Raw genomic sequence first — 12500 nt, 5'->3', positions numbered from 1 at the left:
CTGCTGCAACAATTCCCTTTCATTGTAATCAATGGACCTGGCTACTCTAGATATGATAGTGCCGTGTATGTTCAAAATCATTAGACCAGTCTTCTAAAACTATTTTTACCCTCCGCCAATGGAGTGCCTCACTTGCGGACATACGGAATTTATCCATTACGGCCTGTAGAGTTATAAACAGTACGTATCCATTACAGACTGTAGAGTTATAAACAGTATGTATCCATTACGGCCTGTAGAGTTATAAACAGTATGTATCCATTGCGTATCCATTACGGCCTGTAGAGTTATAAACAGTATGTATCCATTATGGCCAGTAGAGTTATAAAGAGTGGGCTAGATTTATCAAGCTGTTTGCGCCCGTGTCCAAACGTTAATTACTTGCAAAGACTGACTTAACCAATGCAGGCTATTTACAGGCCACACTTGGGTAAAACCGCAGACTGCATATCGCATTTAAGCTGAAAATGGCAAATTGCGCTTTCCTGTGTCATGCATATGCATTCAGAGGAGGGAAAGTGGGAGTTTCATGTTAAAAGGTGGGAGGAGCATCAAATGCACCTAATTACACCTGCATGTAGGAAAACTGCCCTTTAAAGTGCACGTCTGTTTTGCAGGGAAATATTTCCGCCTGGTAAAAGCAGGTGTCAATCCAAATTAGGGTTAAATGCGTCAATAAGGGGAACTTTCAAAGACAACAGAATGGCTATTCAGAGCACAAGTAGTTTGAGTAAAACGATTGCTCTTCACTAGTATTGTATTATTTCATGATCGCTAAACGTTTAATTCATTTTAATGTTGTCATCAGTGAACTTGACATTCAACTGTGCTTGTAATTGAAGTATACTGTTCAGTTGTAGACGTTTGTAAATTGTGGTAGGGGGCGGAGAAAGGCGCTGGTTACCCGATGAACTGCTGGTTTGATAAATACTACGCAAAATGAGGAATAAACAGACACAGCGTAAACTGCGCTAGAGTTCTACCCCAGTACTGTACGTATCCATTACGGCCTGTAGAGTTATAAACAGTACAGTATGTATCCATTATGGCCTGTAGAATTACATGCCGTATTTGTTGTGCTTGTACAATCCTGGCCTGGGGCTCGTTTCTGGAAAGCGTCGTTTGCTAACTTGCGTCGCAACCTTGGTAGTTCGCTCCGTCGTTCTTGGATTTGGTGTTTCGAAGGAAGTTCGAACTCTCAATTGTTCGAACAACTGCAAACAACTGGGCAGTTGCACTTGTGTCGTTCCTTGGTAGTTCCAGTTGGTGTCCTGAGAGCCTAACCAAAAATCACAACTGCCTAAACAAAAATTGCGAAGTGGATGTTTACCTCGTGACTCAATGATTGATCTATCCTGTAGCTTTATTTTGATAAAGAGACTGACTCCCCTACTTTGCTAATTGCTATTTATGTTAATTCAAGTATTGCCTTGCTTTTAGTATTATAATCTTTACAGACTCTTAAAAATCAGTACAGTGATAAATGTTGTAGTGGCTAAAGCAGGTGACTTGATATCCCAGCGTTGTAGGTTCGATTTTCTTATGATGTGAGATTGTCCCCTTGCTTCCCGCTACCTGCAGGTGAACTAGTGTGACATGTAGATTAAATTGTTTTTGACTGATGTCTTGTACCTATTGGTCTCTCGATGTAGAGTAACTATATGCATACTCTTGTAACTATATCCTACTCTTACTCAGAAGTGAAAAGGAGAGATAAGATGCAAACTCCAGTCATGCGTGCAGAGTGCTGACATGCTGCCATTAAGCCACGTGATAGTGAACAAACTTGTACTTGTGATACCTTGTAATTCGTACAGGCTATATATTTATTCCAACATAGACATTTAACACAAATTATGGCTCATATTGGTCGGCTTAAGCTTAACTGTTTTATATGCTTGCAATTGGTTTAGGTTTTTGCTGATGGCAATGACAATGCCAGCATTAATCACTCGGTTTAAATTAGAAAAATGTCGACATAGGCCGTGACAGAACATTTCTAGGGGGTGGGATATTACATGTTGCCACTGTTTCCACCAATGGTATGTATCACTGCATCATCAACAATGTTGTAGGAACTACGGTGTTCGAACGTCGGAGGTAGCGAATTGTGACACAGGTACGATGCTTTCTGGAAACAGGTGTAACAATGTCGTTGTTTGGTCGCAAGTTGTGTCAAACCATGGTGGTTGAGCAACGTCGTTGCTAACTTTTCTAGAAACGACCCCCTGCTCAGTTAAATATTTAATATTTCATATAACACCTACTGTAGTGAGAGTCCTGTGCTGTAAGGGATGTCCCCTGTCAGGGACACTGGGGATCTGACCTCTGACCGGACACACGTAAAACCAGAATTGTGTGTGTGTGTGTGTGTGTGTGTGTGTGTGTGTTTTACCCTCAGAAGTGGCAGTAAGACATTGTGTGTGTGCGTGTGTGTGCGTGTGTTTGTGCTGACCCTCAGAAGTGGCGGTGAAAGATTGTGTTTAAAGGTCAGCCTCCTCTGAGAGGGAGGGAGGGAGAGAGACAGAGAGGGTGGGAGAGAGAGAGAGGGGGGCCCTTGAGAGAGGCCCAAAACGAAGCCCTCCCTTCTACCACTTTGTAGTAACACTGGTGGCTAGAGGGGGTTCTCCTGGAGGACCAGGGGATATATGAACCTAACTTTGGGATGCCCTCGACAGACAAAGGAAATTATTTAGTAATTTAATTGAAATTACAAACAAAATACATCTAAAAATCAGCATAAAACATGATGAGGTTCCCCTGGAGAAAATAGAATGCCTTCTGTGCTCCTTTCATTACTGTGCATTAGCAACTGCATTTCATATTTTATTTATAGAATGCTTTCTTTTAAATATGTTATATATTAAAAACATTATTTTGTAAATATCCTGTAATATAGACCTATGTTTATATTATAAAGATTTTATTGCTTTTGATGCTAATGTATGTTTCACTTATATACATAATTAACAAATACTGCTACAAGGGCCAAAAAAAAAAAAAAAAAAAAAACTGACATGCGATCAGGTGCTGCATGGATACTTACACAGATTTACTTCTCAGTTCAGTTTACTTCTTAGTTCAGAGTTCAGAATCAGAATCAGTATCAGTTTTATTCACTTCTTAGAATCAGAATCAGAATCAGAATCAGTTGTATTCACTTCTTAGAATCAGAATCAGAATCAGTTGTATTCACTTCTTAGAATCAGAATCAGAATCAGTTTTATTCACTTCTTAGAATCAGAATCAGAATCAGAATCAGTTGTATTCACTTCTTAGGACATTATAGCCCCGCCCACTCCACTCCCCACAGATCCAATTCATTGTCACTTAATATGTGAACATGCAAATGGAAAGGAAAGAGAGAGGGGGTGACAGAACATTTCAGAAAAACCCAGTGTGTGTTTGTGTGTGTGTGTGAGAGAGAGTAAGAGAGAGAGAGAGAGAGAGTGTCTGTGTAGATGTTTGTCTGTAAAGGGATAGCACATCAGTTTGAGTAAAAGAAAAAACCCATGGTATGAAAAGAAGACATTCTGAAGACTCTGACTACACTGACCTACAGTGTGACCTACAGTGTGACCGTGTCGGTCATTCCATCTGTAAAGAAAAAATCAGCATTTCCCTTCCGAGTGCCATACTGTACCATTGGAATGGCCTTCCATTAAATGCAAGGGAAGCAGACAGTGTTGAGGTTTTTAAACATTATATTAACACTTTGGCCTGGAGTCAAATCCACCATAATATCCATTAATAAATCCCAGTTTTTAATTATATTTATATATTCTAATATTTTGTTCAAACATCTTATTATAAATAATATTTACATTACGTTGTTTTATTATTCATTGTTTTATTATTATTATTATTATTATTATTATTATTATTATTATTATTGTTATTATATTGACATTTTATTTTATTTTACTTGTTGGTTGTATGTTTTGTCTTATTGTTTTATTTTATTTGTAAAGTGTATTGAGACCATGTTGCATGGTGATACTGCACTATAAACAATACATTGATTGATTGATTGATTGATTGATTGATTGATGACATATGCATTGTGTGGTAGAACATATAAGCTTACCATTGTGTGTTCCATGGGTTCAGTAAAGGGTTAAAGGCCTGAAGCTTATATGGAGCACATAAGTATTCTCAGTCCCCACGACAGAAGAATGGACACAAGCATCGACTGATCGATATCTCCCCAAGTTCTTCAGTGAGAGGGAGGTCGAGAGAGACATTACCATACAACCTCCAGAGCTCCTCATCCCACTGCACTGCACTCTCAGTCCTGCAGTCTACGTTCCAATGTTACAAGGAGCATGCTGTCTACTGCATGTACAGTATGTGCAAGATCACTGTCAAGCAAAATTTAAATATCAGTGAATAAATGCAGTCTTTTTTTTTTTAAAGTATATTTTTTGGGCTTTTTATGCCTTTAATCAGATAGGATAGTGGAGATTGACAGGAAGTGTGTGTGTGTGTTTGTGTGTGTTTAAGACCTGAGTATTATGCGTATTGAAGTATTATTGCGATTGATTGTAAAGACCTGCTATATGCCACTAGTCCATGAGTTTATTTATGTATTCTGCGGCATCCCATTTTCTTCATGTGGATGAAAATAAATGGTTAAAATGTATGTGTGTGTGTGTGTGTGTGTGTATGTGTGTGTGTGTGTGTGTGTGTGTGTGTGTGTGTGTGTGTGTGTGTATGTGTGTGTGTGTGTGTGTGTGTATGTGTGTGTATGTGTATGTGTGTGTGTATGTGTGTGTGTGTGTGTGTGTGTATGTGTGTGTGTGTGTGTGTGTGTGTGTGTGTGTGTGTGTGTGTGTGTGTGTGGTGTGTGTGTGTGTTGCCTCTCTGGGAGTGGAATACACAGTGGACTCCGCAAGGCTAAGGCCTCATTGTGGACCGAGACTACTGTGCATCCTTGAATAGCCTGAATACACACAGTCATCCACATCGACACACACACACACACACACAAACACACAAACACACACACAGTTCATTTTGTCAGTTCCTGTTGCCATGTTGCCACTTGTGCATGTGAACCATTAATATTCGCACACACAGGCATGCACGCACACATAGAAACACACACACAAACACACATACACACATGTGTATACATACACACACACACACACAGTCCATGTTGTCAGTTCATGTTGTCATGTTGCCACATGTGCATGTGAACCACCAATGTTTGCACACACATGCATGTACGCACACACAGACACACTCATACTCACACACACACAAACAGACACACACACACACATACACACATTTACACTCTCTCTCTCTCTCTCTATCTCTGTCTCTCTCTCTCACACACACATACACACATTTATACTTTCTCTCTCTCTCTCTCTCTCTCTCACACACACACACATACACAGTTCATGTTGTAAGTTCATGTTGTCATGTGGCCACTTGTGCATGTGAACGACTAGTGTTTGCACACACATGCATGCACGCACACACACAAACACACACACACACATACACACACAAACAGACACATACACACACACACACACACACACACATTTACTCACTCTCTCTCTCTCTCTCACACACACACACACACACACGTTGTAGATGTTAATGTTCTAATAAGGTTCTGTTTACAAAAAATGTTCTATGGTATTTAAGAGCAATTAAAACTGTTCGGTCTTTGACCGCACCAAAGAGTTTTTGTACCTTAAAATAATGTTTCCAAAAATCATTTCAGTGGTTCATTAACTTGTAACAGGGTGAACGGCACTTTCTGCATTCGCTTCGCAGCCCTCTATCGGCTATAACCGCACTATGTAACTTTGCCAGATCGGGTAGCGGATCTGTAGTTTGATGGAATGAGACATAAGAAACTACAAATTTGACTTGCATCTGATGTCGCAATACATCGTACTTTCATAAATCATGCAACATATTCTACCTTGTCTGTGGACATTGTTATTTGCAAAGCCGGTGCTGGATAAACAAATAGCGTGCGTGTGATGTAAAAAAGTGCTTTAGTGTTGCTTTAAAACTGCTGAGACTTACACAATCTCTAATGTGAAGTGGAATTAAGTTCCACTTTTCTACTCCTGTAAATGAAAAAGCTGATTGACCAAATGTACTGTAGTCTTCTTAAATTGAGTGTAACAGTCACCTCTTACAGAAGCCCTGGAGGCCTTTACATCATCTCTGCAAAATGACACACACATTGCTTGAGTGGTGGTGGTGCAAGATCAGGGGTCAATTTATACACCAGGCACATGTCTGCAAAACAGAGCAAACTGTCAAAGGGACACTGTGAATGTCCGCAAGCTGCTGCTCAACCGTTGTCACAAAGAGTTTGAGAAGGACAAGGATGACGACGAGATCTTTGAGCAGAAACCAAAGGAGGTTGTGTTTTTTTAAGATGGTGCAGTGATGGTCATTTCTTGTTTTTTTGTCAAGAACTTTCACATAAGGGGTTTAGCGTAGTCCCACCTGCCTGTGACCAGCTCGTAGAACAGTAGTGTAGCAGTAAGATCAATGTAAGATGTGGGCACTCACCGTTCGCAGTGCTCAGTCCGAGGGGCGGGATAATCGGTTGTCTTTCAAATTCCCTCTGCACGCAATAGACAGCTTATGAGTCCCATGCGTTTTCCACCAGCAGAGCTAGTTGGCTAGTTCAAACTTTTGCCAACTTAAAAAAAGCTTAACTCGTTTCACACTGTTGGCCAACAGCAACATCCATCTTCTTTGTTTTCAAGTAGCAGGGAATTCAAGCCTAACCGTTGCAACACTGCCATCAATCATTATGTTAAGCCCACCTACCGACTCTATACACGATTTGATTGGCCTGATAGAAGTTTAATTTTTCGAGCTCACAAGCCAATGGAGAGTTGCTAGACTAGAGCTAGGGTGCGTCTAGATTTCTAGGCTATGTGAGATGATCATTGAATGCAAAAACAGTTTAGCAGCGGCTATTGTTAACTGGTGTTTTATACTGTATGTCTAAAATTCTAAACTAACTCGGACACATTTGGAGATCTTTTTGATGTGTTTTTTAAAACTTAAGTTAGAATCAAGGATTACGCCCAGATACTTCAAATGATCAACAATATATATCACCTCTCCCTTAATACAGATATCAGGCTGATGTTGTGTAACATTCCTCTTGACATAGAAATAAATGCCCACTGTTTTCCTTACATCAAGAGTAGGAGAGTTAACCAGTCTGATACTTGTATCACCTGCGTCCATTTAAATTTGGACTTCTGGGCGAATCAAATGTAGGTCGTTAATATATAAACTGAATGAAATTGGTCTTTTGAGACTGTTCTGGCACTTTCTGGTTGAGTAGTCGATGGTGATGTTCAGGTATTGTTAGCCAATCAGGGATCTAAGTTCACTATCCAATCATAGAGTCAGAGTCAGTATATTATTTATTGCTGATATATAGTATATTATGCAGTATGTTATTGCTGATATACAGTATGCAGTATGTTATTGCTGATATACAGTATATTATGCAGTATGTTATTGCTGATATACAGTATGCAGTATGTTATTGCTGATATACAGTATGCAGTATGTTATTGCTGATATGTCTGCGTAAACATATTTGTTTTCCTCCTCCTCCACTGTTTCCTCCTCTTCCTCTCCTCTTCCTCCTGTGAGTATGTGTGTGTGTTTGGGGAGGTGTCTGGAGGTTATTTATTCCGGGCCCTATTCCTGCGGTGTGAATTCATGTTGGCGATGCACTTTCTCATGGACAGGCGTGAGCGATGCGTTCCGCTGCTTCCGAACTGCGTTATTTACGAGGCTTGATGCGCCGCCTTTGTGTGCGTTTAATGTGGAGAGGCGGGCGCCCGCCGATCGATGCAATCTCCTCCAGCTGTCAGCGTCCGCACGTCCTCACCCCCACCCTCTCCAAATGCCCCCTCTGATGGGCACAGTCCTGCTCGCCTCGTTTGCACCCTAACGCAGTTCTGATTAGATCCACCTGCCTCCCCCGAGACCATGGCACACATCTTAATGTCCGCCATTTGCAACCTATCACACACACACACACACACACACACACACACACACACACACACATACACACATAGCCCTCCACCGTCCACCTTACCTTGAAAGTCATTAAATGAGAACACGGAACGACACTGTTGCCATGGTAATTAGGAGTGACCTCATTTGTAGCTGCAGTGCTAATCTGGAGGGTGTCAGATTCTGGCCTTCCTCGTGGACTCTGGCTGAGAGGTGATTAGCAAGGGTGTGTGTGTTTGTGTGTGTGTGTTAGTGTGCATGTGTGCAAGCCGTGCGTGTGTGTGTGTGTACTGTATGTGTGCGTGTGTGCTTGTTAGTGTGTGTGTGTGAGTGTATGTGTGCATGTGTGTGTGTGTGTGTGCGCACATGTGTGTATTTGTGTGTCTGTGCATGTGCGCATGTGTGTATGTGTGTGTCTGTGCACATGAGTTTGTGTGTGTGTGTGTGTTCTGTGTTGAGTGTGTATGCTTGTGTGTGTGTGTGTGTGTGTGTGTGTGTGTGTGTGTGTGTGTGTGTGTGTGTGTGTGTGTGTGTATGTATGTGTGCATGTGTTTGTGTGTGTGTGCACATCTCCATGTCTGGCTGTGGATTATGGCCTGTGTGATTCTGGGCAGCATTATTAGTGAACTGTTTATTGGCCAACAAGATATCCTGGAAAAGACCAATGCCTCGTGTGTGTGTGTGTGTGTGTGTGTGTGTGTGTGTGTGTTTATCCTATCATGGAAAAGACCAATGGCTCATGCCTACTTAACTTAAAGGAAACATCAATATTAATGGCAGCCTGTGCCTCAGGGCCTGGGACTCTGTGTGTGTGAGGGTGAGTGTGTCTGTGTGTATGTGTGGTGGAAGTGGTGATGATGTGTGTGGGGGGATTAGCATTTTATATACATGGACCAGAAGTGCCAAGCGCAGCGTTTTGGCGTATTGGCTTGTTCTACATCCTTTTACAAATAAGATGCATGGATTTCAGGTTGATCCCCAGGGTAAGTATGTGTGTGAATGTTTGTGTGTGTGTGTGTGTGTGTGTGTGTGGTGTGTGGTGTGGTGTGTGTGTGTGTGTGTGTGTGGTGCGGGTGTGGTGTGTGTGTGTGTGTGTGGTGTGTGTGTGTGTGTGTGTGTGGTGGTGGTGTGTGTGTAGGTGTATGTGTGGTGTGGTGTGTGTGTGTGTGTGTGTGTGTGGTGTGTGTGTGTGGTGTGTGTGGTGTGGTGGTGTGTGTGTGTATGTGTATGTGTATGTGTGTGTGTGGTGTGATGTGTGTGTGTGTGTGTGTGTGTGTGTGTGTGTGTGTGTGTGTGGTGTGGTGGTGGTGTGTGTGTAGGTGTATGTGTGGTGTGGTGTGTGTGAGTGTGTGTGGGTTCTGTGGTGTGTGGTGGTGGTGTGTGTGTGTGTGTGTGTGTGTGTGGTGTGGGTGTGTGTGTGGCTGTGTGTGTGTGTGTGTGTGGGTGGTGTTTGTGTGTGTGTGTGTGTGTGTGTGTGTGTGTGTGGTGTGATGTGTGTGTGTGTGTGTGTGGTGGTGTGTGTGTGTGCGTGGTGTGGTGTTTGTGTGTGTGTGTGTGTGTGTGTGTGTGTGTGGCGTGGTGTGTGTGTGTGTGTGTGTGTGTGTGGTGTGGTGGTGGTGGTGTGTGTGGTGTGTGTGTGTGTGTGAGAGAGAAAGAGAGTGGATGTACCACCTCTGCAGCCTGCTGGCTTATTGATGAATTGATGGCTGGAGGTTCTGTCTGGTCTCTGGCCCCAAGCCTGTGGGGAAACACAGCCTTGCAGTAATGAGGAGACCTCACATGTGTGTGTGTGTGTGTGTGTGTGTGTGTGTGTGTGTGTGTGTGTGTGTGTGTGTGTGCGTGTGCTTGTAGGTGTGTGTGAGTGTGCGTGCGTGTGTGTGCGTGTAGGTGTGTGTGTGTAGACTTAGGGTTGCCACTCTCCTTGACACAAAAGGGTTGAAGGCAAAGGATACTGTTAAAAATATTGGTGTATTAATTGACAGTGATCTAAATTTCAACAGCCACATGAAAGCGATAACTAAATCAGCTTTTTACCACTTCAAAAATATTGCCAAACTCAGAGGGCTGATGTCAAAACATGATTTTAGAAACTCATTCATGCATTTATCTCCAGCAGGGTTGATTACTGCAATGGGCTTTTCACAGGCGTTTCTAAAATTACTATTAAACAGCTTCAGGTGACCTAAATACCTTCAGACATGATTCAGCAGTACACACCTTCTTCGCGTCCTCAGGTCCCAGGTGAAAACCTGCCTAAAACCTACAGTTAGAACCAACGATGGTGAAGCAGCTTTTAGCTGCTATGCGGCTCAGGCTGTGGAATCAACTTCGATGACATCAAAAGGCCCCAACTGTAGCCAGTTTTAAATCTAGATTTAAGACCAAACTCTTCTCAGATGCTTTCTGCTAACTGGCGCTCGAAAGTTACAAATTCTGAATCTGCCTTGATAATTATTCTACCTTTGTCTTTTATTATTTTTTACTACTTTTGCCTTTGTTTTGCTTTACTAATTATTCTTTTTATTTTAAACGATTTTAACTTGTGTTTTATGTTTTCTTTTTATTATGATCTTTATCTCTTGAACTATTCTTTGACTATATTGCCCTTCTATGCTTTTATTTGTTATTATTGTTTGGCTTTGTTTATGTAAAGCACATTGAATGACCTCTGTGTATGAAATGCGCTATATAAATAAACTTGACTTGACTTGACTTGTATGTGTGTGTGTGTGTGTGTGTGTCTGTGCGTGTGTGTCTGTGTGTGTGTGTGTGTGTGTGTGTGTGTGTGTGTGTGTGTGGGCCTCTGTGGCAAAGCATCGGCATGCAATAATGAGGGAAGCTCACTAAACATGTATGTACATGTATGTGTGCATGTGTACTGTATGTGTGTGTGTGTGTGTGTGTGTGTGTGTGTGTGTGTGTGTGTGTATTTGTGAGAACAGGGAGTGGGTAGGAGGACACTGAAACCTCTGAGTGAGGATTGTGTTGAGTGTTAACCCTTAGAACCCGATTGACGCAAAGTGTGTCAAAAAACACACCCTTTCTTCCTTGTTACATTGTTCCGCGACTGTTCATCGCAACGAGATGAAACCTTTATCGCATGACAGAGAAGAAGTGGGGCTTATAAAAACAGACGAAGTGACTGCAAAATATTAACGTCATGTACACAAACCAACGCTGCACACCCATTACTCTCGGAGTAATTACTCGCGGACCCGTGATCGGACATATATGCCACGCATGTTAGATGAAAGAGGAGACACAGAGCTATCATTTGATACCAAATACATCCTTCTGGGTTATAAAACAGACGAAGTGACAGCAAAATAATAACTTCATATAGCTGGACTTTACCCCACGCTTTTTATCTGTTTTTGTGGCAAAGCCGTGTTTATAATCCAACGCTATCGCGGTGTTTCTCTATGGCAAAACATGCTCATAATCCGGTTTTGAGATCCTAGCAAATTCCTGCATGGCATCCAATTCAAGGCTCACATTGCATCCCAATTTGTTCAACAAAGAAACACCTTTTTTGCCTTTACTTTGTTCATGGCAATGCAGTAAAACGTTGAGAATCATCATGTGTGCATACACCATAGTCACACATGCTAACAGGCAAACTTGGGTCAAGTCAGGTCAGATCAGTTCGTGTCACAGATATGGAGTGCAGAATGGTCATTCTTCATCGCTAAATAAAAAATGGCATTTATTTCTGTAAATCACACACCACATATTTCTGTAAATTGCTCAGCCCCTCGAGTATCCCTCCAACATGGCAATTATATTGCCCGCTTTCAGGACAGTCTGCCCTACACACAATGAAATGCATGTAGAGCTATGAGCTTGCTGTGGTCAAAATATAAGAATTTTTATAATATGATTTTTATATTTTAATTCTTTAAAAATCAAAATAAAATCAATGCTAGTACTAATACATGAAATGATGGATAGCCTAGACTCTGCTGAAAAAAACAATATATAATATGTGTGTGTGGCACTTACAATGACCAGAATAAATCCTTATGAATAAAGTTAGTGAAAATGCCCTAAAAACAGCTTAGGGTTCTAAGGGTTAATTATGTTTGTTTGTGTGTGTGTGTGTGTGTGTGTTTGAGGATTGAACAGAGAAGTAATTACCATTCGGTGATCCTGAAAATGGAAGTGAGTCACAGAGTGGCTGTCTGTCAGATGTTTATTTATGTGTGTGTGTGTGTGTATGTGTGTGTGTGTTTGTGTGTGTGTCTGTGTGTGTTTGTGTGTGTGCGTGTGTGCATGTGTTTGTGTGTGTGTGTGTGTGCATGTGAGTGTGTGTGTGTGTGTGTGTTTGTGTGTGTGTGTGTGTGTGCCTGTGTGTGTGTGTGTGTGTGTGTGTGTGTGTGTGTGTGTGTGTGTGTGTGTGCGTGTTTGTTGTTTATTAATACACAGCTGGGAAGTGCTCTTTGCTAGAGTGTGGAAATGTAAAGACT

The sequence above is a fragment of the Alosa alosa genome, chromosome 23 (genome assembly GCF_017589495.1).
Source record: "Alosa alosa isolate M-15738 ecotype Scorff River chromosome 23, AALO_Geno_1.1, whole genome shotgun sequence".
Lineage (NCBI taxonomy): Eukaryota > Metazoa > Chordata > Actinopteri > Clupeiformes > Clupeidae > Alosa > Alosa alosa.
The sequence above is the reverse complement of the archived record's forward strand: the minus strand, read 5'-3'. Positions refer to the sequence as shown.